The sequence below is a fragment of the Schistocerca americana genome, chromosome 1 (genome assembly GCF_021461395.2).
Source record: "Schistocerca americana isolate TAMUIC-IGC-003095 chromosome 1, iqSchAmer2.1, whole genome shotgun sequence".
Taxonomy (NCBI): domain Eukaryota; kingdom Metazoa; phylum Arthropoda; class Insecta; order Orthoptera; family Acrididae; genus Schistocerca; species Schistocerca americana.
The window spans coordinates 154,831,498-154,854,199 of record NC_060119.1 but is presented as its reverse complement, the minus strand read 5'-3'; positions in this window follow the sequence as shown (position 1 = coordinate 154,854,199).

Genomic DNA, 22,702 nt, shown 5'->3' with positions numbered 1-22,702 from the left:
TCTTTGGATTGCAGTACTCTGAAGGTGTCCCAGGGCTTACCATCGACGGGGCAGTATCCACCGATGCCGATGCAATCGCCGAGCATTTCGCACAGCACTATATTCGGGCCTCTGCGTCGGGGAATTACCAGCCTGCGTTTCGCGCGCTCAAACGCCGGGAAGAAGGCAAACGGCTTTCTTTCGCTTCTCGCCACCCTGAGGCGTATAACGCCCCATTCAGTTTGTGGGAACTCCAGAGCGCCCTGGCGCAGTGCACCGATACAGCCTCTGGGCCAGATGGCGTCCACAATCAGATGCTCAAACACCTGTCCCCGGACTGTCAGCGATGTGTTCTTGCCATCTTCAACCGCCTACGGGATGATGGTGTCTTTCCGTCGCAGTGGCGAGAAAGTACCATCTTTCCGGTGCTTAAGCCTGGTAAGGACCCGCTTACTGTGGATAGTTATCGGCCCATCAGCTTAACAAATACTCTGTGCAAGCTGCTGGAACGCATGGTGAGTCGACGGCTGTGTTGGCTGCTCGAGTCTCGGGGTCTTCTGGCTCCATGCCAGAGCGGCTTCCGTCGGGGCCGTTCCACCGCCGATACTTTGGTCTTCCTTGAGTCTGCAATCCGCACTGCTTTTTCCAGGCGCCAACACCTCGTCTCCGTCTTTTTCTACCTCTCCAGAGCATATGATACGACGTGGCGGCACCATATTCTCGCCACGTTGCACGGGTGGGGTCTCCGGGGCTCTCTCCACATTTTTATTCAGAATTTCTTATCTGTTCGGACATTCCGCGTTTTAATTGGCACATCCCATAGTTCACTTCATATCCAGGAGAACGGCGTTCCACAGGGCTCTGTATTGAGCGTGCCCCTTTTCCTTGTGGCCATTAATGGCCTTGCAGCAGCAGTAGGGTCGTCTGTCTCACCCACGTTATATGCTGACGATTTCTGAATCTTTTTCAGCTCCTCCACCATTGGTGTTGCAGAACGTCGGTTGCAGGGAGCCATACGCAAGGCGCAGGCGTGGGCCCTAGCCCATGGGTTTCAGTTTTCTCCTGCGAAGACTTGTGTTATGCACTTTTGTCGGCGTCGCACTGTCCATCCCCACCCTGAGCTCTATCTTCAGGAGGCTAGGCTCAGGGTTGTTGACACTTACCGTTTTCTGGGATTGCTGTTCGATGCCCGGCTCACTTGGCTTCCACATATTCGTGAGCTCAAGCGTCAGTGCTGGCAGCATCTGAATGCCCTCCGCTGCCTCAGCAACACAACTTGGGGTGCAGACCGTAACACGCTGCTGCAGCTCTACAAAGCCCTTGTGCTGTCCCGACTGGATTATGGGAGTGTGGCGTATGGCTCAGCGTCGCCCTCAGCGTTGCAACTGCTGGACCCAGTTCACCACTGTGGGGTTCGACAGGCGACAGGAGCATTCTGCACCAGTCCTGTTAATAGCCTACTTGCTGAGGCTGGGGTTCCTCCGCTCCACATTCGGCGTCAACAACTCTTGGCCAACTATGCTGCCCACGTCCGTTGTTCTCCCCATCACCCTAACTACCGTCTCCTTTTCGCCGATGCGGCAGTCCATCTTCCACGCCGGCGGCCGCGATCAGGCCACGCAATTGGGATCCGTGTTCGGTCACTCCTTAGTGAACTCGAGTCTTTGCCTCTTCCATCTGCTTTTCAGGTCCGCCCACATACACCACCTTGGTGTATCCGTCGGCCGCAGCTTCAGCTGGACCTCTCCCAATGGCAAAAGGATTCAGTTCCTCCTGCAGTCTTGCGCCGCCAATTTCTTGCGCTCCTCGACGCATCCCGTGACTCGGAGGTTATCTATACCGATGGCTCGATGGTTGATGGCCGTGTGGGGTACGCTTACGCTCATGCGGACTATGTCGACCAGCGCTCCTTGCCGGACGGCTGCAGTGTTTACACCGCAGAGCTAACAGCTATTTTTCGTGCCCTTGAGCGTGTTCGTACCAGCACTGGCGAGTCTTTTGTCATTTGCAGTGACTCTCTCAGTAGTCTCCAGGCTCTTGACCAGTGCTACCCACGCCATCCCATTGTTGTTGCCATCCAGGAGTGCGTTCATGCTCTTGAACAACGTGGCAGTTCAGTGGTGTTCATATGGACCCCGGGACGTGTTGGGATAGCGGGCAACGAACACGCTGACACGTTAGCTAAAGAAGCCACCCGCAAACTGCCGTTGGAGATCGGCCTCCCGGCAACTGATCTCCGATCTGTGTTACGCCGTCGGGTCTTTGGGATGTGGGCAGACGAATGGCGCACCCTGTCTGTACCCAACAAGCTGCGGCGTGTAAAGGAGGCCACGACCGTGTGTGGTTCCTCCATGCGGGCCTCTCGCAGGGATTCTGTGGTTCTCTGTAGGCTCCACATTTATCACTCTTGGCTGACGCATGGTCATCTGCTGCGTCGAGAGGACCCCCCTCATTGTCGCTGTGGTGCGATTATGACGGTGGCCCATATATTGTTGGACTATCCTCTTTTAACCGGCCTCAGGCGAACTTTTAATCTCCAGGGTGCTTTATCATCTCTTTTAGGTGACAATGTCTCTATGGCAGATTGGGTTTTAAGTTTTATTCGCGCAAGCGGCTTTTATAGGTCCATTTAAATTTTTTTTTTTTAACATCACCCTCTTTTGAGCTCTCTCTTTTAATTAGTTTTGTGTTGTGATTCGACTCCACCCTAAACTTTTAGGCTGGAGGTTTTAACGTGTTGCAGGGTGGCTGGCTCATCCTTTTTTTTTTTTTTTGTGATCAGCCAGCGACAGTCCTCTGCTGTGCAGTTTTAATTCCTTCTGCCTTTGTTCTCTATGTTGTTTTTGTTGCTGTGCTCTGTCTTCCGTGTTGTCTTACAATGGACTATGGGGCTTTTCTTCACCCGGAATTTTTCTTTTAGTGCTTCGCCTGACTGGTGGATAGTTTCACTCTGCTCTGTGTTTTTATGAAACAAGGGACCGATGACCTTTGTAGTTTGTTCCCTTTAATCTTTAACCCAACCAACCAACCAATGGTGCTGGCTCTGGCAGTTATCCCTGCATACAAATAAATAAAAAAAATGGTTCAAATGGCTCTGAGCACTATGGGACTTAACATCGATGGTCATCAGTCCCCTAGAACGTAGAACTACTTAAACCTAACTAACCTAAGGACAGCACACAACACCCAGCCATCACGAGGCAGAGAAAATCCCTGTCCCCGCCGGGAATCGAACCTGGGTACCCGGGCGTTGGAAGCGAGAACGCTACCGCACGACCATGAGATGCGGGCTACAAATAAATGTAACACATTTTGTATACATAGGAAAAGCAATCCACTACGTAGAACTGCAGTAGTTATGACATACTGCTGAAAATAGCAGCCACGGTAAAATATTTAGGAATATTTATCCGGGGCGAATTTAAATGCAACGATCACACAAACAAATACTAGGAAAATCAGTTGAGAGCCAGATATTCATAGCATGAATATTAAGGAAACGTATTTCATCCACTGAAGAAATGGCTTACAACGCGCTGGTTCGACCGATTCTTGAGAACTGTTAATCATTGTGGGGTCCTCACCAGGTAGGACTGACAGAAGCGATACAGAAGATCCAACTGAGAGCGGCGCGTTAAGTCGGTAGCAGAGATTTACAGAGATGCTCAACAAACTATAGTGGCAAGCACTACAGTAGAGATGTTGTGCACCAAGTACCCTCCAGCACATAACGTCCAGTGGCTTGCGCAGTTGCGTAGTTAACATATGACGCAAAACGGGATGAGGAGGACGACCGCATCGTACAGATAGGATCGACACCGACTGAGCGTGACGTACCCGCGCTGCACGGGCGTGCAGTGCAGAGGCGGCGCTTTGTGCGAATTTGGGCTTTTGACAGAGCGAGACGAGCAGCACGATCACGCGAGGCTAAACGCTGAGCAGAGCGTGGGCTGTCAGGTCCACTCGCGTCCAGCATGGGAATTATACATAGATTTAAAAAAATAATATCGCATGTGTGTTTGGACCTAATAATCAAATTATTCATGTTAATAAAAAGATTATTGCTAAACATGTTCCTAGAATTATTCAGTTTCAATTATGAAATGAAAATTTTAATTTTGCTGATGGAATGTTTGTTAAACATACTGATCATTATTATTGCTTCAATTAAATCAAATGCTGAATTTGGAACACCAATTATTTATGTACCACTTGTTCTGTATATATTCCTGTTTTTTATTTTATTTAAGATTTCAAGCCCCCAGGGGCTCAGCATTCGTTTGCTGGGTACGGGCTTGGCGACCCTGGGGTCCTGAGCTGGGGACTGGTCAGCGCCGCCGGTCTCCTGTCACCGTAACCCCCGGACATGCTTCAGCGACCACCGTATGGTGCGGCGGTGGAATGTTGTGTGCTGCGGGGAATGGTCATCTTGGCTTGACCGCCTGGATTGCGAGGAAGGTAAACCTCTATAATAACCCCTCAATCTTACGGTGTGCTGCGCGCTTATAAGATGCATGGCTGTTGGGGTGGAACAGTCGCTAGCGGGCAACCTCTGGGGCACCTGCCGCACCCCAGTTGTATACGGCTTACTCAGGCACGCGGGGCTCTGTCTGAGCGGACCTCTAGTTCCTTAGCTGCTCGTGGGACCGCAATGGACCCTTCGACCTCTACATTTCCCCCTACCAGTGGATTGGGTAGGCCGCTGGTAGGTAAACACACCCCTTCGAAAAAGCGACTTCGTGCTTCGAGTCCTCCAGCTCCTGGTGTTGCTAGAGATTTATCAGACTGTTGTAACAGAGCACATGCTGAAAATCAGAATGTGTTTTTGATTATTAAACGGAAGGAGGGTAGCTTTGAGAGGGTTTCTCCCTTTTACATCCACCAGGGTCTTGAAGGAATTGCAGGTACACTGAAATCTGTTAAGCGACTGCGCAATGGTACTCTCTTAGTTGAGACTTCCAGTTCCCGTCAAGTCGCTTCTCTTCGGAAAGCACCCAGTCTCGGAGAGTACGCTATCGAGACCGAGCTCCACTCCACACTCAACTATAGTAAGGGTGTTGTGACATGTAGGGACTTGGTGGATATCTCCACAGACGAGTTGAAATCTGAGTGGGCTGACGAAGGTATTGTTGATGTGCAGAATATTATGAGGCGAGTCGATGGGGACCTAGTAAAATCCGACTCGTTTATTCTCACGTTCAGTTGCCCGAGACTTCCGGAGCATGTTAAAGCGGGGTTCTTACGTTTGCCAGTACGGCCATATTTCCCCAACCCAATGCGCTGCTTTAAATGTCAGCGCTTTTGGCATACTACATTGGGGTGCAATGGGATAGCCACTTGCGGTAAATGTGGTCAGCCTGCCCATGAAGGAGCCGATTGTTCATCGCCTGTGAAGTGCGTGAATTGCTTTGGGAGTCACCCTGTCTGGAGCCGGGTCTGCCCCATCTATCTCGAGGAACGGAAGATACAGGAGATCAAAACATCTAAGCGCATCCTCTATGGTGAGGCCAAGAAGCTCTTTAAGGCCATGCAACCTCCTGTGTTTACTACATCTTTCGCTTCCGCCCTGAAAAAACCAGTACAAATGGCCACTGTTGCTACGCAAACGGAGGTTGCTAGTGTTAGCACTAATACCTGCGTCTGCCAGTGCACTTGTGCTGCTGCGGTTGTTTTGCAACCTGCAGCTCTCCCCGCAACGTCGGACAAGTCCCTGGTTGCTGACATTGGGGTACTTCCTGCCTCTTCCCCTATGGCGCCTTCTCCCCAGGCGAGTAAAGCTCCAACTGCTGACAAGGCTCTGCATTCTAAGCCCCCTAAGACCAAGACGCCGAAGGTGAAGATTTTGCCACCTGCGGAGACTGATCAGGGTCGGTCCGATGACGAGGCCATCGTACTGTCTGACATCTCCCGTGGGTCGTCATCGGAGCTGATGGACATTGATGTCGACCGGGGGCGCTCTTCTCGCCCCAGGAATAAATCTCCGGCCAGTACGGGCTCTCCTCCAAAACACAGAGGCAGGGTGAAAGTTCAGCCACCCTGATCACTGGCTCCCATCTTACAGTGGAACCTGAATGGGTTCAGGACGCATGTGGCCGAACTACAACTCCTTGTACGTGAGTTCCCTTTGTGCTTATGTCTCCAAGAGACACATTTTCGGGCCACTGATGCTCCTTCTTTATGGGGCTATACCATCTATCGGAAAGATGATCTGATGGGGGAAAGGGCAAAGGGTGGTGTTGCGGTTTTTGTCCGTGACATGCACCCCTCATCTGAGCTCCCTCTCGTTACAGACTTGCAAGCAGTTGCAGTTGACCTTCTTGTGGGTCGGAGGCTCACAGTCTGTTCACTTTACTTACCTCCTCAGGATGCGATAGACTCTGAGGCTCTCTCAGACCTTATTGGCCAACTTCCCCGCCCATTTCTTCTTCTGGGGGACTTCAATGCTTATAATGTCTTATGGGGCTCTTCGACTACTTGCCCCAGGGGTCGCATTCTGGAACGCCTCATGGTGTCTGAAGAACTGTGCATCCTCAACTCTGGTGCCCCCACTCATTTCTGTACTGCTTCTGGGTCGTCGTCAGCTATTGACCTTTCCTTTTGCTCTCCAGCACTAGCGGATTCTGCTCTATGGGAGGTTGATGCTGACCTCCATTCTAGTGACCACTTCCCCCTTTGGATTCGCCTCCTGGATGAGGCTATGGCGTTTCCGGTACTGCCCCGGTGGCACCTCTGCAGGGCTGACTGGACACTTTTTAGCCACCTGGCCGTTTTGGAACACCGTGACAGCGTCCACGAATGGGTAGACCATGTTACAGCTGTGATCTCCCATGCTGCTGAATTGTCAATCCCACGGTCATCCGGTCATCCCAAGAGGCGTCCTGTCCCTTGGTGGACCCCTGAGTGCCGCTCAGCCATCCGAGTTTGCCGTGCCGCTCTGCGCCGCTTCAAGTGCCGTCCCACAGCTGACAATCTTGCAGCCTTTCGGGTGGCAAGGGCTAAAGCGCGACGCGTGATTAAAGAGAGCAAACAACGGTCATGGCAATCGTTCTTGAACTCCATCTCCCGCTCCACTAGTTCTATGAAAGTATGGGAAGCCATCAGGAGGATTTCCGGGAAACTCGGCCAGCTACCTGTCACGGCCTTGCTGCATCAGGGAAGTCTCCTCACGGCGCCGAGAGACATTGCCCAGACACTGGCCATGCATTTTGCGGAATCTACCGCCACTATTAACTGTGATCCAGATTTCTGCCGCTACCGCACTGCCATCGAGAGGAGTCACTTGGACTTCCGGTCTCCTAATTCTGAACCCTACAACTGCCCCTTCACCATGTGGGAACTGGATTCGGCGCTGTCTGTGGCTCATGATACTGCGCCTGGTCATGATCAAATCCGGTATAGCATGCTGCGGCACTTGTTACTGCCTTCCAAGGAAGTTCTCCTGAATTGTTTTAATATGATATGGTTATCCGGCACGTACCCTGACTCGTGGAGGGATGCGATTTTGATACCCCTCCTCAAACCAGGGAAGGACCGAACGCATCCCAGTAGTTATCGAAGTATCGCCTTGACGAGCTGTGTCGGGAAGACGTTGGAACGCATGGTCAATCGTCGCCTGGTTTGGCTGCTCGAGACCAGGCAGCTCCTTAGCCCCTCTCAGTGTGGCTTTCGGAGATGGCGTTCCACTATAGACAACTTGACCCTGCTTGAGGCGGCCATCCAGCAGGCCTTCCTGCGTAACCAGCATTGTCTAGGTGTATTCTTTGACATTCATAAGGCGTATGACACTACTTGGCGCCGCCATATCCTCAATCAACTCCATGAGTGGGGCTTTCGAGGCCGTCTCCCCATCTTCATTCGGTCCTTTCTTTCCCACCGCCTCTTTCGCTATAGGGTTGGTAATGTGCTATCTGATTTGTATGTGCAGGAGAATGGTGTTCCTCAGGGAAGCGTTTTAAGTGTCACCCTCTTTGCCGTCGCCATTAACAGTATCACGTCCACTATCCGGAGTCCTGCCCAATGCTCCTTGTTTGTGGACGATATTGCTGTTTTCTGTTCTTCCTCCAGTCTTGTCACTGCTAGTCGACAGTTGCAGCTTACGATACAGCGATTAGAGGCATGGACTGCGAAGACGGGTTTTACCTTTTCTGCAGACAAATGTGTGTGTGTTCATTTTAATCGTTCTCGACGTGCTTTTACCTCCCCTGAATTGCGTCTGAGGGACACCATTCTCCCTTTTAGCGACACTGTGCGGTTCCTGGGCCTCACTTTTGATTCAAAGTTGTCGTGGTTGCCTCACCTTAAAGACCTCAAGGTGCGGGCCCTGAAGGCACTGAATATTTTGAAGTGTCTGAGCCATCGGTCCTGGGGAGCAGATCGGGCGCGTCTGCTGCAGTTTTATAGGGCTTTCGTCCGATCGCGACTTGACTATGGTTGCACCGTGTATGGGTCAGCAAGGCCTTCGTATCTGAAGATTCTTGACGCAGTACACCATGAGGGTATCAGGCTGGCCACTGGTGCCTTCCGTACTAGTCCCATCCCCAGCCTGTGTGCTGAGGCAGGGGAACCGCCGCTCGCCATCCGGCGGAAACTCCTCATGGTGCGACGGGTGTGTCAATTCCTTGCCTGTCCTACCTCCCCTGCGTACCCTACCGTTGCCCGACCGCCTATGGAACGTCTCTTTTCCAGTCGTCCCAGGGCAACGAGACCGTTTGGGATTCGTGCCAAGCATTAGCTTGAGTCCCTTGGTGTGGAGCGTGGGGCCCCCCAACGACAAGGTTTTACTCGCCTGCCTCCCTGGTTGCTCCAGAGGCCCAGCGTCCTTTTAGACTTGTCGGAGTACCGGAGGAGCTGCACTCCTGCGTTTGTTTTTACCGCCTTATTTTATGATATTTTAATCCAGCATCCCGACCATGTACCAGTCTTTACGGATGGCTCTAAACAGGGGGACTCGGTTGGTTGTGCTGTTGTTTTCCCTGATCGACTCGTCAAGTTACGGCTTCCTGCGGCGTTTACTATCTTTGATGCCGAATTGTTTGCGATCATGCGGGCATTGGAGCAGATGAGATGTGTCCCCAGTCGTAAGTTCCTCATCTGTTCTGACTCCCTGAGTGCCCTTCAGACCGTGCAACACTTGTACCCAGCGGATACGGTCGTCCAGAACATCCATGATGCCCTACTCCACCTGCAGCGGCAGGGGAAGGAGGTTTCCTTCTGCTGGGTGCCGGGGCACGTGGGTATTAGGGGAAACGAGCTGGCGGATGTGGCTGCCAAAGATGCATGTTCCCTCCCTGACGTTGTTGAATGTGCCGTCCCCCTCCATGCTGTTACCTCCCTTCTGCGTTTTCGAATTATGCGTCAGTGGGAAGAGGAGTGGCTGGCACTCGGTGAAAATAAGCTGCGTCTGGTGAAGGCCACCACGCGGCCATGGCGTACTTCCTCCCAGTCATGCAGGCGGGATGAGGTTCTCCTCATTCGCCTCCGCATCGGGCACAGTCCCTTCACACATGGTTTTCTAATCCGGCGGGAGGATCCCCCAATCTGCAGTGCTTGTGGCGTCCGGATTACTGTCCGCCACAATTTACTTGATTGTCTTTTATTCTCTGACCAGAGGGCGGTGGTTTCTTTGCCACCGGATTTGCCCTCTATTTTGAAAGACGACGCATCGTCTGTGGTGAAGGTTTTACGGTTTTGTGTCCTGTCCAATTTGTTGCCACGGATTTTAGGGAGAGGGTTTTAATGCGCTGCTGGATGACTGGCTCACCCAGATTTTAGGTAAGAGGTCCGCCAGTCACGAATACCTCCTTGTTTCCCTTCGGTTTCTGTCCTCCCTTCCTTGTGTTTCCTTTCCTTTTTTAGTGCACTCCTTCTCCTCTTGTTTTGCCTCTGTACGTGAGGATTTGGAACTGCGTCAGGTCTGTGTCTTTTCGCTGTTCCCCTTGGTCGCTGTTCGTCTTAGTCCCTTCACTGCGTGTGTTCCTGTTTTTATGCGTTTGGGCGCTGATGACCTCGCTGTTTAGCGCCCGTAAACCTCAAACACACACACACAAGATTTCAAATTTACTATAATTGATGAAAAACATGATGATTGATTGTCTATAATTGTGCTTATGTAACAGGTGTTTTAAAATGTCTTAGTAACAGACTTAAGTCTGCTTTTGCTGATGCTAGTAAATTTTTTCCTTAACCAATGAGGGTAAAAATCGAGGTTTATCAGTTTTCCTCATTCCCTCTGTATGGGAAAACAGAAAGTAATTTAAATGCTCTCAGAAGAAATACAGAGATTGAAATAAATATTAGAGATGGATGGCTTCATCTGAATCATGCACAATCGTACACGAACTTTAGAATTGTTATGGCTAATCCAAATGGATCACAATCCGATTATCCAACATATAATAGAAAATCCAATAAAAAATTAATGTACAATAATGTGGGAAAACAGTTTGCTTTTGTGACAACATGGAAAGGAAGTAATATTTTATCTACAATGGAATGTCTTTTTATTTCATCAACAGTTATGTTATATTTCAGTTGAGCTGTTACTGATAGCATAAGCTGGAAAGAACACATTCTTGATAGTGAAAAATAAACAGTATGAAAAATTAAGTATTTTATACATTATCAAAGCTTGATGGATTTTTTAAAGATTACAAAGAAATTTTATGGGAAGAAGAATTAACAGTAATTTTTAGTAGGTCTTCTAGTTCTGAAGATGGAATTCTTAGATGGAAAGATTACTATGATCCTTGAGTGGAAATTAAAGGAAAAACTGTAACACTATCAGTGGAAATTCATGTACCAATTGTTAAACATGACCGAAATTATGAGATAGTACGACGAGAAAATATTCTGTATAATCCGAAAATTACGATATCTTTTTATGAACTATAAACTGTAGAAGCTGCATGATTGAGTGAAAAGAAAAATTTGGAACTATATATCACGAATTTCTATAGGTCAGCATAATCTGGTATAACATATTTCGCATTTCTTACATTTCAGACAATTCGTAAAATTAATCAGTTACTTGACTCTTTAATAGTCGATCACGTATATCTACAGAATATATATTTGAAAATTGGAAGAAAGGAAATTTTCCTACAGGAAATGTGGAATATTAATCCAGCAAATAATTTTCCCAAAGCATACGATGCGTGTCTCGATTATAAACGAGTTACAATACTCAAATCAGACACTGACATAACTCCATATAATTTCATAACGAACACTCCTATCTTTGTGGTTAACATGACTCATAGAAAGAATACTGTAAGTTCACAGAAAACGACTATGAAACTTCGTGCATCTTTTAATGAAAAAATTCCTACAGATGCTTTAGTCTATGTAATGATGTGTGGTAAGAAAAATTTAACTTACGAGTCACAGTACAGAATACTTACTAAATATTTTTAACTATAAACGAATAAAAAATTTAAAAATGTTACAGCAGTCTTTGTAGGTGTCTTGCATTTCATTTTGAAGTATTTTTAGAAAGAAAGAGAAAATGAGAAATGAAAAATTTAATTTGTCAAATAGAAAATGGATCCAGTTCTCATTTTTATGAATAGCTTTTGTACAGATTATGTTAGTATTTCTTACGTTCTCCATAATTCATTTTATTTGTTTTCTTACGTTCACCTTTTATAAAAATTATAAAATTCATTTTCTTATGTTCACATTTTGTGAGAAAAAAGTGAGTTAGACCTGCAAATTGTATTATAGGAAATTGCTTTGGTATCTTCTGGGTACATTTTGGCTCGAAAGCAATGGAACTACGTAAGTGAGCTAGTGAGCCAGGACTGAGCAAGAACCTACCAACGCAATCTACTTTTGTCGTCGCGTGGTGGTCTCTCATATACTTTTGACAACAATGTCAACATTGTTAGTTGTGCCGTAGATATGAAGAACTCGAACTTCTCGCTGGTTACAGCCTTTACTTACAGTTTTCATTGTCAGTAATGATAACCTTCTTGATGTGTTGTTATTGGTGTTTCGCCACTCTGTTACCTCTGCTTCGGCCAACCTTTGAATGCTGGCGTGTGGGGAAACTCGCGCTGGACTCCAATAGTCGCCCCAGCTCATTCTCTGCGTCGATATTCGCGGCAGCAAAGTGCGAACGGTTAGTAACAGATTGAAACCTGTTGCGGTCGGCCATCTTGCTGATGGCTGTGTTTCAGTCACACTATTTATCTGTGGAAGGATGTATAGAATTCTATAACACTTTCTAAGGTGCCTGAGATAACTCATCTGAAAGTCATCAAAATACCTCCTGATCTCTACGAATGTTGACCCGCTAAAGTACTGTTACAGCGTTATCTGATCTGATTTGATGTCACCTCGCACAGTAGTTATATTGTGCGTAAGGGACGGTTAGTCCACTTTAATGACTAATCTTCCTACTAGGTGAACTACCATTTCACGCTGTAAACATTCGACGTATACCACCTGGTAGGCAAAACATGTGCACTGAGCTTGCCTGAGCTATAGACATGATCTAAAGTATTTTTCTAGAAGAACTTGGAAATAGTGAATACTCCAAAATATTATGCGCGGGTGTAGCAGATGCTGCAAGGAAGATCTCGACGAAAGGTTAGTTTCTGGAACCAGTAAGATTACAAATAACAACTGTGCAATTAATCTCGCATTGGTTGAATAAATCCTTCAAACGATAAATAATTCGTACCTAGCAAGTAGCTATGCTGAAGGTATATGATCACAGTATAAACACTATTACTGAATAATTTATTTGACCACAGCCACATGAATTGTTGAAAAGGTCTGTTATGTGTACGTAGTCACAAATAAGTGATGGGAAGGTGCATGACTAATATAGAAAGATATACAATTATTGGTGCCCAAAATACAAAAATTTCACATAAAAGATCGTAATTAACATTACAAGAACCGTGTGAGAACCAGACAAAAATGTGGATCACAACATCTTCACGAAAATGAAACACATCATTAGCTGAATGGGAACGAATTTGTAGAAGTCTGTAACGAATCGAATACACCGCATGTAGAACAGATTCTGGTCCACGTTAATCGAATCTGCGTGTCCCATCTCACTACTCACAAACGGTCAGTACATACCTGACCATCATTCATCACTGGGAGACTCCAAGTTACGATTTTGTACGCGGTAAATATCTTCCGTAATCACCAACATAACATTTCCCTCTCTCTCTCTCTCAACTTATGTGGAGCAGCCAGAATTCCACACCTCAGCAGAGACAAAAACGGAGTAGATCTCCTCAGAATCTTTGTTCTTTCTTCAAAACAGTCCATGCTTCTCACACGAGCCGCGTTAAATTCTTATCGGTCAAGACGCCGCCCGCCCCAAGTAGCGTCGCTAAGAGAAACCACTGCATCTGAGGCAGGAGTGGCTACTCCACAGTATCGACCAGTGGGCACATATTATCACAGGAAAAAACTGATCGCGAGTTCACAGAACACCAACACACGAGAAAATGAAAATACACAGTCCTAATAGGTAACTTCCAACGTAGCCCTATGTGTCTACAGTGCTTTGGGGTACAAAGTAGAAAACGACAAACTGAGTATCTCTGAATGATAGATGACATTGTTTCACAAGCAAGAAAATCCATAAGATAACAGCAACAGGTAAAAGGGTACATCTGTCAAAGGCCGAGTCAGGAGATAATGTTGAAGCTATAGATCCTGCAGCAATGGAACCATCCAAAGATAAGTGCACATAGATAAAACTACAATAGCCATTACACCCATAAAGCTAAAATATAGTGAAACATTCCTGCAACAATTATTTATTTTCTCTGTTCCGCTTTATTTCGGCGATGACGGACACAAATCTACACATAGAGCTATTGCGTCTGAAAAAGCGGTCACAAGTGTTGAACTAATGGCAGATACATGCTGTTGTGCCTGAGTTGGTGTAAGAAGGACTGCTGTTAGCGTGACACAAGAGCTCAACTGGTCAGGTCGAACTCGCTGGGGTTGACCCGTAGTGGGCCGCCTGCTGATTCCCCGATGGCGGCTGAAAAGCAAACTTTGAGTGATACGGAGCACGGAATGCGGTAGGACTGCTAACGAACAAGGGTACAAATATCTATCGGTGTGATTCTATTACGTGGAAGTACCCCTGGTACATTTCGTTATATACAAGATCCAAACTAAGATGTCATAACTCAAGATTCTCTAAGTCCAAAATGCGTTCCACCACGGTCGAGGCTAGCTAAATAAACTAAGTCCTAATCACAATGTCGTGGAGACGGCGTTATATGCTCGTAATTCGTCCCGCTCTTTCTAGTAGCACAAGAGAGTCCTAGTTATATTTCATTTGCACTCAGTACTACTATTGGAAGGTACGATGAAACTGCCCCGTGTCCTGTGCGTGGTTGATCACGCGATTAACGTGTGATGCCCTCCATGTTTGGTACACCTGCTACTTTCTCGCCTTACATCTTTGGATCCTGCAACCGAGAGGCTATTCACTTGCCGCTGTTGAGCGTCCCAGGCTCGTTGTCGAGTTCGAATATTAGCTCGCCCCTTCTGGAGTCATCCCAAGCGCGGGCCGTCTCTTGGTCGAGAACTTCTTGTGGCTGAGTTAATGGATTGGTTGGAATTTTCCTAACATTTGCGACACTTCCCTCCCCCTAGGGAAAGTTTTATATGGAGGGATCTCCGATGTTATAAAATTTTGGTTGCCTAAATGAGCGTGACAGTGGACTGCACCATCGCTTTATTTCCAACACATAATTACATATTACAGGTGCCCTAGTGCAGTTCCATCATAAAACCGTCTGCATACTATAACCTCTTCCGCTTTGTTCCATTAACGTCAACAATATAGAACTATAGTTTTCAGTAGTATGTGCCGTATAAGATACCTGTACAGTATACAGCAGCGGTCAAAAGTATTTTCACAAACAAATTAGTCGCATTAATTAAAAGCAAATTTGGAACATGAAAATCAGTCATTTATTTCATTGATGGACATTCAGTGTTATAAAGGCTAACGACCAATTAGCCCTTGTTCGCAACATAATAAGGTGTAATTTTTTTAATGAGAACAATGGTGGAGCCAAAAGTATTACGACTTTGTTAAAAAAGCCTATTTTATCCTACAATTATCGTCTACCGTAATGACAAAGTCAATATTTCGTTGGATATCCCTTGGCTTTCATGACAGCCTCACACCGCGCCGGCACTGAGTCGATCAACTTTTGGAACTGATCAATCGGAATATCGATATATAGTATCGAAGGAAATTGACGATCCGAAATGTGAAATAATTTGGGTGAAGGTCACCGTTAAAGCAGGCTCAAACATGGTAATTGGATGTCTCTATCGGCCCCCTGGCTCAGCAGCTGTTGTAGCAGAACACCTGAAGGAAATTTTGGAAAATATTTCGAGTAGATTTCCCGACCATGTTATAGTTTTGGATGGAGATTTTAATTTACCAGATATAGACTGAGAGACTCAAACGTTTATAACGGGTGGCAGGGACAAAGAATGTAGTGACATTTTTTTAAGTGCATTATCTGAAAACTATCTTGAGCAGTTAAATAGAGAACCGACTCATAAAGCGGTTACAGCATCGGTGATTTCTGCCGTAAATAGAAATATTAAAAAAGGTGGGAAGATTTTTCTGTTTAGCAAAAGTGACAAAAAGTATATTTCAGAGCACTTGACGGCTCAACCCAAAAGTTTTATCTCAAGTACTGATAGTGCTGAGGATCAGTGGACAAAGTTCAAAACCATCGTACAATATGCGTTAGATGAGTATGTGCCAAGCAAGATCATATGAGATGGAAAAGAGTCACCATGGTACAACAACCGAGTTAGAAAAAAATTGCTACGGAAGCAAAGGGAGCATCACAGCAAACATAAACATTGCCAAAGCCTAGCAGACAAACAAAAATTACACGAAGCGAAATGTAGTGTGAGGAGGAATATGCGACAGGCGTTCAGCGAATTCGAAAGTAAGGTTCTATGTACTGGCAGAAAATCCTAAGAAATTTTGGTATTATGTCAAAGCGGTAGGTGGATCAAATCAAAATGTCCACACGTTCTGTGGTCAAAATGGTACTGATATAGAGGATGGCAGACTAAAGGCCGAAATACTAAATGTCTTTTTCAAAAGCTGTTTCACAGAGGAAGACTGTACTACAGTTCAGTAGTAAGTGGGTATGTTGAGCGCACTTGCAGATAATTTAATATGTCTTTTACTTTCTTATAAACAGGTGAACTGAGCACACAAGCCACTATTAACATTTTTTTATAAACAGCTGCAAGCTAACACACCCACAAAAATAAAAATTTTCGGTCATAGAAAAGCTACACAATGAACTCCAGATCATGAAATTCGTTGACATTATTTTTAGTCTTTTTCATTCCTTTATATTTTAGTTTAATATCAGCATCTTTAAAAAACTGAAGTCCCAGTTAGTCATTTTTTATTAAACCTTTATGGCTAAATAATTTTAAATTTACTATCAAGCTCGAGAGAAATTTTTTCTCCATATCTTGTTTATAAACATTCACAATCAGGAATGTAATACCTCTCATTTACCTCAAGCTCAATAATCTTTCTAAACAGGTTAGAATTGCTTGCATTATTGAGCTTCTTCAGTAGAGTGTCCATTTATATAGAACAAAATTTTAATAATCTTTTAAATTGTTAATCTTTATAAATGTGACTGATGTTTGGGATGAATTTCAGTTTCACATCTTTATCGAAACAAGAGCGAAACAAGTTGAATGCAATAGTTCTAAAGAATATTTTAAACCATCATTAACTATCGAACACTTGAGAAGTGAGGATCATACTGAACGTGTTAGCGTATTAAAAAGAATTTACGGAGAAGAATACAAAAAGTACTTTGATAGCTATGAGGAAACTGATATAGAAATATGGGAGGAAATTGAAAACTCCAATTCTCTCTCTTCTATGACCACAAAGCAAATAGTGAAATTTGCCAATTAATAATTTACCTACAAAATTACAAAATTCCATTAAAGCCTATTCGTTATTTTTAAAAGTTTATCACTGTATAACAAAAAACTTAGACAACATAGAATACAACAAAATGCAAGAAACTAATTTAATCTATTTGTATAAGGAATGTGGTATGAATTTTTTTGTTTGCATTAGAGGAAATAGATGAATTAATTAATTTTTAATATGCATGAGGCACTGTATCATAATTTTCTAGAACAGCTATTTTATCATACTGAAATGAATGTTCATTCTTAACCTGTTTGTTAACCAGACTTTTAGTATCAATAAATCTGGTTATCTGTTTGTAATCTAACTGTATGTTTTGTTTCACTTCACTTTCTATTAGCATTATCATAGATCCACCATTCAACTTTTGAATATTTCTGTAATTTAGATTGAATCGTTTCATCTTGATTTCTGTTTTTCCGTCATTTTTCTCTTAATAGTAACTTTTGCGGCCTGTCGAAACTCAATCTGTAATCAGTTATTTCCTAATCCGTTAGTCCATTCACCTAACATACAACCTGTTTCGACAGCATTTTTACCATTATCAATATATACGAAAGAATTAATGTCAAAATATGCAACAGATTCTCCTAGTTTATTTAACATATCATACAATCTAAGCCTTGCAATTGATGTAGTGAATGCTGCTATGAAAATATTTGTAGCTGCGTTAATTTCCATTTAGTAATCCTTGAAATTGTAACTCATCTGAACCATCTGCACTGTAATAAAATAAACATCTAAATTATCTAATCTGTCATCCAACAGTATGTCATAAAAACGCTGTCAATTGGTTACATATTCTGTTTAACTCATATTTTCCTTTATTCTATCACGATCTAAGTCAATGTCCAATTTCTCTTTGACTGCTTTGATACATTCTTTATCACTTTCAGAACTATGTGCACTAGCTTCTAATTTTATCTTCAGAAAATCTTTCACATAATTTTTCAACAGCACATTGCTTTTAATTTTAAAATCCCAAACTTCATAGTCTTCGATAACTTTATGTCCTTTTTCTACAGCTTTCTTTACTTCATCTGTCACCCAAGTTCCAACAAAACATCGTTCTTCATCACTTTGATTCCATTTACTTATTTGTTCTCCTGCACGTTTGACACACAAAGGAAACAATAGTTTTTCATTTTTATCGATTTGCTTGCGTACAGACAAAACAGAGTGATACAATCCTCTAGGAGCCAATACTTTACGTTTTATTAAACTATAACAGTTTATAAAATAATATCTTGGTCTTCATATTTTTCTTTCATGTCGCTCGGGATAAAATCATAATATTGTAGACGATTAATCACAGAAATAGAGTCGCTAATAAACAGTAAATGAACAATTCTGACTTCTGTCCCAGCGAGTAACGTGGCTACGGTCTACGTGTAGACTTCTCCTTCGGGTCATGTATCTTTTTTCCGGTGCACCACTGCCAATTTACTGTATCCATCGCACCCTCACATTAACGATTTAACACAGAGATTGCTTCACAATTCAACACTAGAGCATCGAAGGCGACTTCTTCCTGAGCGAATAACGTGGCCATGCTCAACCTTCGCTTCTCCTTCTGGGAGTCATGTACTTCTTCTGGTACTCCACTGCTAGTTTACTGTATCCCTCGCACCATCACATTGACGGTTTATCATAGAAATAGCGTCGCTATTCAATTCTAAAGGATCGACGCCGACTTCTCCCTGGGCGAGTGACGTGGCTATGGTCTACGTATGGTTCTTCTCCTCGGAGTTATGTACCTATTTTCCGGTGCACAACAGACAGTTTACTGTAGCCCTCGAACCCTTACACTGACGATTTAACACAGAAATTTCGTATCTTTTCAATAGTAACGGATCGATGTAGACTTCGCCCTGAGCATGGCTACAGTCCACGTATGGATTACATCCTGGGAGCCATGTACCTTTTTTCCGGTGCACCACTGCCAGTTTACTGTATCCCTGGCACCCTCACATTCTCGATTAAACACAGAATTGCGTCGCTCTTCAATACTAAAGGATCGATGCCGACTTCTCACCGAGCGATAACGCGGCTACGGTCTAAGTAGGGAACATCCCTTGGGAGTCATGTACCGTTTTCCCGGTGCACCACTGCCAGTTTACTGTATCCTTCGCACCTACACATTGATGATTTATCACAGAAATTGCGTAGCTGTTCAATAGTGAAGAAATGTAGCCGACATATCCCAAGCGAGAAACGCGGCTATGGTCATCGTATGGATCTTCTCCTGGGAGTCATGAAGCTGCTTTCCGGTGTACCACTGCCAGTTTACTGTATCCCTCGCACCCCCCCCCCCCCCCCCCCCAGTTGACGATTTAATGCAGAAATGGTGTCGCTATTCAGTACTAGTAACGCGACTGAGGTCTTTCTGTGGATTATATAGTACCTTCTCTCCGGTACAGAACTCTCAGTTTACTGTATCCCCTGCAACCTCACATGGACGATTTAACACGGAAATTGCGTCGCTATTCAATAGTGAAGGATAGATGGCGATTTCCCTTCGAGCGAGTAACGTGGCCACGGTTTACATATGGCTCTTCTTCTGGGAGTCCGGTAGTTCTTTTCCCGAGCACCACTGCCAGTTAACTGCATCCCTCGTAGCCTCACACTGACGATTTAACACAATAATTGCGTTACTATTCAATACATAAGGATCGATTCCGACTTCTCCGCGAACGAATTACATGGCTGTAGTCATTGTATGGATGTTCGATGTAAGTCATGTACCCTTTTTCCCATGCACCACTGCCAGTTTACGTTATCCCTCGCACCATTACATTGATGATTTATCACAGAAATGGCGTTGTTATTAAATACTTGCGGATCAATTCAAACATCTGCCTCAGCGAGTAATGCGGCTACGGTCTACGTATGGTTCTTCTCTTCTCGGTCATGTACCTTTTCTCCGGTTCACCACTGCCAATTTGCTGTATCCCTCGCATCCTCACATTTACGATTTACCATAGAAATTGCGTAGCTATTCAACACTAGAGAATCGATGCAAAATTATTACCGAGCGATTACCGCAGCTACGGTCAACATATGGATCCACAGCTGGGGGTCATGGAAGGTTTTTCCGGTGCACCGCTCCTAGTTTACTGTATCACTCGTAAACTCACATTGACGATACAACACAGATATTGCGTCGCTATTCAATCCTAAAGGATCGATGCTGACTTCTCCCCGAGCGATTGCCGTGGCTACCGTCAGTGTATGAATCTACCTTGAGAGTCATGTTGTTGTGGACTGGCAAGACAGCCAATCCACAGCGACGGGTAACCGAAAGGCACGCGCTTAAACTCACGCAGGCCGGCGTGAGGTCTGGAACTGGCTACGTAATGAATGCTATAAAGAAGAGTACGTAGCTGCTGGAATACTTAACTTCAATCCACAATTGGTGAACATTGGTCTTGTTGATACAGTATATGCGTCATTAGATACATAGCAAAGGATAATTGGCGCCTTGCTAGGTCGTAGCAATTGACTTAGCTGAAGGCTATGCTAACTATCGTCTCGGCAAATGAGAGCGTAATTCTCAGTGAACCTTTCCTAGCAACGTCGGCTGTACAACTGGGGCGAGTGCCAGGACGTCTCTCTAGACCTGCCGTGTGGCGGCGCTCGGTCTGCTATCACTGCGGGTCCGACGTATACTAGCGGACCGCGGCCGATTTAAAAGGCTACCACGTAGCAAGTGTGGTGTCTGGCGGTGACACCACACATGTAGCATTTTTCCGGTGCTGCGCTGCCTGTTTACTGTATCCCTCACATTCTGACATTGACGATATAACACAGAAATTATGTCGCTATACAATACGAAAGGATGGATGCCAACTTATCCCTGAGCGAGAACGGCGCCAACGGTCTATGTATGGATCTTCTCTGGGGGTCATGTACTTTTCTTCTAGTGTACCACTCCCAGTGAACTATTTACCTTGCACCCTCACACTGACGATTTAACACAGAAATGGCATCGCTATTGAATACTAAATGATCGATGCCGACTCCTCACCGAAAGAGTAACGCGGATACCGTCTAAGTATGGAACATCACTTGGGAGTCATGTATCGTTCTTCCAGTGCACCAATGCCAGTTTACTGTATGCCTCGTAACTACACATTGACGATTTAGCACAATAATTATGTCGCTATACAACACTAACGGATCGATGTTGCGTTCTACCCGTGAATGTAATGCGGCTGTGTTCAAGTACTGATCTTCTCCTTCCAGTCACGTAGCAGTTGTACTGTTCACCACCACCAATTTACTGTATCTTTTGCAACCTCACACCTCACATTGACGATTTAACACAGAAATTGCGTTGCAATCGAGTACTAAATGATAGATGCCGACTTCTCCCCGTGAGAGCAAAGCAGCTACCGTCAATGTATGGATCTTCTCCTGCGAGTCATTTAGGCTTCCGGTACAGGATTGTCAGGACACTGTATCCCTTGAAATCTCACATTGAAGATTTAACACAGAAATTGTGTCGATGTTCATTACTAAAGGATCGATGCCAACTTCTCCGGAGTGAGTACCACAGAAACGGTCAATGTGTGGATCATCTACTGGGAGTCATGTAACTTTTTTGTGGTGAATCACTACAAGTTTACTGTATCCCTCGCACTCCCACATTGACGATTTAACTCAGAAATTGCGTGGCTATTCAATTCTAAAGGATTGATGATGACTTCTCCAATAGCGCTAAATGGTTCAAAATGGCTCTGAGCACTACGGGACTTAATTTCTTTGGTCATCGGTCCCCTAGAACTTAGAACTACTTAAACCTAACTAACCTAAGGACATCACACACATCCATGCCCGAGGCAGGATTCGAACCTGCGACCATAACGGTCATGGGGTTCCAGGCTGTAGCGCCTGGAACCGCACAGCCACACCGGCCGGCAATAGCGCTAAATTCGATAATGGTCAATGTATTGATCTTATTCTGACAGTCGTGTGGATCTTTTCTGGTGCTTCACTTCAAGTTCACTTTATCCCTCGCACCCTTGCATAGACGATGTAACATAGATATCGCGTAGCTGTTCAATACTATAAGATCGATACCAACATTTCCCCGAGCGAGTAAAGCAGCTACGAACAATGTATCGTTATTCTCCTGGGAGTCATGTAGGTATTTTCCGGTGTACCACTGCCAGTTTACTGTATGAATCGCACCCTCACATTGACGATTTAGCTCAAAAATTGCAACGCTATTAAATACTAAAGGATCAATGCCAACTACTCCACGAGCGAGTATCGCTGCTACAGTCCATGAATGGATCTTCCATGAGAGTTATGAACCTGTTTTCAGATGCAGAACCGGCAGTTTACTGTATCCCTCGCAATCTCACATTAACGATTTACCAAAGAAATTGCTTCGCTGTTCAGTACTAAAAGATCGATGGCGACTTACCACCGAGCGAGAACTGTTGCAACGGTCAATGTATGTATTTTCCTCTGGGGGGTCATATACCTTTTTTCTGGTGCACCATTCCCAGTTATCAGTAGCCCTAGCCCAATCACATTGATGATTTAACACAGAAATTGCGTAGCTATTCAATAGTAAAGGATCGATAGCGACATCTCCCCAAGCGCCCCAAGCGAGTAACGCTTCTACGATCAACGTGTGGATCTTCATTGTGAGACATGTAGCGTTCTTCCGGTGCACACTTCCAGTTTTCTGTATCCCCCCTGCGGGTCCGGGGGTTAGAATAGGCC